Source organism: Microtus oregoni, unplaced genomic scaffold, assembly GCF_018167655.1.
Source record: "Microtus oregoni isolate MIOR12 unplaced genomic scaffold, Mior012 000589F_ref0000466, whole genome shotgun sequence".
NCBI lineage: Eukaryota > Metazoa > Chordata > Mammalia > Rodentia > Cricetidae > Microtus > Microtus oregoni.
Window position 1 is genome coordinate 26,616 of NW_024545075.1, and position 4,514 is coordinate 31,129.

The following is a 4,514-nucleotide window of genomic DNA, read 5'->3' on the forward strand; positions in this document are numbered from 1 at the left end:
GCCTCAGGATTACAAGCATGAGCCACCTGACTTTAAAACTGTGGGTGGTAGGGTCAATGCTGAGGACATGGCTTTTCATTTAATCAGAAAAATCCTGCATATGCTTTCTAACTTTTCTGGCTACCTCACTGCCTGAGATCAAGACTTAGCTACACTTCAGAAAGGACAGGGTATTTATGTGGAAAGAGTCTGAGGCGCCAAAGCTTCAGATCCAGCACCTAAGGAATGCTTTCCATCATTGAGGTTTACTTTGTACCAAGCACTTTTCTTTGCTCATAAGCAGGACAGGATTCAAGAGGCCTGTAGGTTAGTTTCTTGTCCAAGCTCTGCCTTTATTTCATAGCTAACTTGTATTCCTTATTCTAACCAGTGCTAGTTTTTGTTGGGTGACTACAATCCCAAATGTAGAACTTTTCATTTTGTGACTAAAGCTTTGTATTTCTCTAAAGAATTTGTAGAGTGTTGCTCTCCATCATTTCAAGGATCTTATGAGAGGTCCTGGATACCCTAAGGCCCCTCCCTCCCTTCTCTCTCTGAGGGAGATTTCTTTATTAGCAATGCAACGTGAACTCGGAAACTTAGTAAAAGGATTAATCTCATAACAGAGAGTGTTAGAGATCATGTTCTAACCAATTGAGATTACACGGTTGGGGGAAAAAAAACAGGTAGGGAAATTTCACATTGCTCTTTGTTCCTTTAAAGGATCTTTGAAAACAATGGTGGCATCCAATTTAAAGGCAATAAAGTCTTAATCATACTTTTAAAATTTCAGGACAGAGTTAAATCAAATAGATAATAGTTCTGTGGACTTGCTCCACTGAGGAAGTAATGAATTCTAGTCTCCTTTGGAGAAAGATAAAACTGTGGGTTTATGGGGAGGGGCCGTTGGTTGGAAAGAACACACACACCACATGCCAAGGCAAAATCTACCTCTGAACTACACACATCCCAGAGCCAATAAAAGTGATATTAATCTCCCCAGAAATACTCATTCCCTCTTCCAAGCAGGGTTCGGCTGCTTCCTCTGCCCTCCAACAGACCCAATTTGCTGGCGTCTTTCCAGTCAATGCTGTATCGTTTTCAGTTTGGATCGCTCCCCTTTCTAGTGTTCAAAGACGCGATTAAAGTGTTTAATGGGCCTGGTTGGGCGGGGGGGAGGGATGGCGGGGGAGGCAGATCCGCCCGAAGAATGGGTTTGCTCCCCTGGCACTGGCAGAGCGCTGGACAGGAAACTCTGGAAGGCAGCCAGAGGAAAGTGAAGTTCCTGGCGCGAGCGCGTGTCCTACTCAAAGAACCCGGCGCTAGCGCATTCTTCGTGCAGTTATTGGCTGGGACTCTGTGTGCCGCTGTCGGCCAATGAAGACGCAGGAGATCTGGCCCGGGCCCGTCCCCCTTTCGGCGCCCCGGGATGAGACAGAGACTGAACAGCGGGCGAACAAATCAGCGGCGCCCAGAAAGCCATGTCGGACTCGGCGCCCAGCGCCCAAGCGCTAACCCGCTGAAAGTTTCTCTGCGAAACCTCCGGGTCCACCTGGACCCCGCCCAGAGGAGCTGCTTTTGAGTGAGATGGTCGCAGAGGCCCGGAGCAGCGGACTGGTAAGCCCCGGGAGAACGGTGGGAGTTTTGCTTCTGCTAGCTGCCTTGACCAAGGCTTCCACCATCATTCACTATGAGATCCTGGAGGAGAGAGAGAAGGGTTTCCCCCGTGGGTAACGTGGTCACAGATCTTGGTTTGGATCTCGGGCAGCCTGTCGGCCCGCAGACTCCGGGTGGTATCCGGAGCTAGCCGTAGGTTCTTTGAGGTGAACTGGGAGACTGGAGAAATGTTCGTCAACGATCGTCTGGACCGAGAGGAGCTGTGTGGGGACGCTGCCCTCCTGCACTGTAACTCTGGAGTTGGTGGTGGAGAACCCGCTAGAGCTATTCAGCGCGGAAGTGGTGGTGCAGGACATCAACGACAACAATCCCTCTTTCCCACCGGGGAAATGAAATTGGAGATTAGCGAGGCCATGGCGCCGGGGACGCGCTTTCCGCTCGAGAGCGCGCACGATCCCGATGTGGGAAGCAACTCTTTACAAACCTATGAGCTGAGCCACAACGAATACTTTGCGCTCCGTGTGCAGACTCGAGAGGACGGTACAAAATACGCGGAGCTGGTCTTGGAGCGCGCCCTGGATTGGGAACGGGAGCCAAATGTCCAGTTGGTGCTGACGGCGGTGGACGGAGGAACCCCAGCTCGCTCCGCCAGCCTTCCAATTCGTATCACAGTGCTGGACGCAAATGACAATGCGCCCGCCTTCAATCAGTCTTTGTATCGGGCGCGCGTCCGGGAGGATGCACCCCCCGGCACGCGCGTTGCCCAGGTTCGTGCAACTGATCTGGATGAAGGCCTCAACGGAGAAATCGTTTACTCCTTCGGCAGCCACAACCGTGCTGGAGTGAGGGAGCTATTCGCCTTAGACCTTGTAACTGGGGTGCTGACAATCAAGGGTCGCCTGGACTTCGAAGACACCAAACTCCATGAGATTTACATCCAGGCCAAAGACAAGGGTGCCAATCCCGAAGGAGCACATTGCAAAGTACTGGTAGAGGTTGTGGACGTGAATGACAATGCCCCGGAGATCACAGTCACCTCCGTGTACAGTCCAGTACCTGAGGATGCCCCTCTGGGGACTGTCATCGCTTTGCTCAGTGTAACTGATCTGGATGCTGGCGAGAACGGGCTGGTGAGCTGCGAGGTTCCACCGGGTCTCCCCTTCAGCCTGACTTCTTCCCTCAAGAATTACTTCACTTTAAAAACCAGCGCAGCACTGGATCGAGAGACCATGCCAGAATACAACCTCAGCATCACAGCTAGAGACTCGGGAACTCCCTCTCTCTCAGCTCTTACAACGGTGCGGATCCAAGTGTCCGACATCAACGACAATCCTCCTCAGTCTTCCCAATCTTCCTACGACGTCTATGTTGAGGAAAATAACCCTCCTGGAGTTCCTATATTAAACCTAAGTGTCTGGGACCCCGACGCCCCGCACAATGCCCGCCTTTCCTTTTTTCTCTTGGAGCCAGGAGCGGAAACTGGGCTCGTGGGTCGCTATTTCACAATAAATCGCGACAATGGAGTCTTGACAACCTTAGTACCCCTGGACTACGAGGGTCAGAGAGAGTTCCAACTAACGGCTCACGTAAACGACGGGGGTACCCCCGTCTTGGCCACCAACATTAGCGTGAACATATTTGTTACTGACCGCAATGACAACGCCCCCCAGGTCCTGTATCCCCGGCCTGGCCAGAGTTCGGTGGAGATGCTGCCTCGAGGTACAGCTGCGGGCCACGTGGTCTCAAGGGTGGTAGGTTGGGACGCTGATGCAGGGCACAATGCCTGGCTCTCCTACAGCCTCTTGGGAGCCTCCAACCAGAGCCTTTTCGCCGTGGGGCTTCACACGGGTCAGATCAGCACTGCTCGCCCAGTTCAGGACACAGATTCACCCAGGCAGATTCTCACAGTCTTGATCTCAGACAATGGAGAACCATTGCTTTCCACCACCGCCACCCTGACTGTGTCGGTAACTGAGGAGTCTCCCGAAGCCCGGGCCGAGTTCCCCTCTGGCTCTGCTCCCCGAGAACAGAATAAAAATCTCACCTTTTATCTACTTCTTTCTCTAATCCTGGTCTCTGTGGGGGTTCGCAGTCACAGTGTTGGGAGTAATCATATTCAAAGTTTACAAGTGGAAGCGGTCTAGAGACCTATACCGAGCCCCAGTGAGCTCCCTGTACCGAACACCAGGGCCCTCCTTGCACGCAGACGCGGTGCGAGGAGGCCTATTGCCGCCGCACCTGTACCATCAGGTGTACCTCACCACGGACTCGCGCCGCAGCGATCCGCTGCTGAAGAAACCTGGTGCCGCCAGCCCACTGGCCAGCCGCCAGAACACCCTGCGAAGCTGCGATCCGGTCTTCTATAGGCAGGTGTTGGGTGCAGAGAGCGCCCCCACCTGGACAGGTAAGAGTTAGCAAGTCATCTCTGAAACGCGTAAATGCTTGTTGATTCCTTCACCGCGTTCAGGGAGGTATAGATCTGCTTTGTTGTTGCTGTTGTTTTGAACGATAGTAATTGTTGTTGTTGTTTTCTGAACATGCTTCCAGACTTTGACCTGTCCTTCCTATATCGAGCAGCGCCTTTAGGGGGAAGTGACTGGCTAGAGTGTGCTTTGTGCTTTGTGGTCCTATGTCAAGATGGGGATGCTTGTTTGACTCATACATGGACTCAGTTCACACCCTCAGCACTCTTTTCCCACCACAACTAAGCACTCGTGCTAAGGGCACTTGATCTCAGCACCCAGAGCTCAGCTTGGTTTGCTTTGGAATGAACTTTTAGACACCTCTAAGAGTGTCAGTAGAAACACCTTCTTGTCTGCCCACATTTTAAGTGTTTGTGACATCTTCTATATTAAAACTAAGGTGTTGGGGGATGTTAGTTTGTTTCTTTGTTTGAGGCTGGCCTGGAACTCACTGTG

At 52.1% G+C, this 4,514-nt stretch overlaps 1 pseudogene; it reads left to right on the forward strand.

Moving 5' to 3' along the window:
- The first annotated feature begins 1,409 nt into the window (after nucleotides 1-1,409).
- Nucleotides 1,410-4,000, forward strand: LOC121445774 (annotated as a pseudogene).
- The last annotated feature ends 514 nt before the right edge of the window (nucleotides 4,001-4,514 follow it).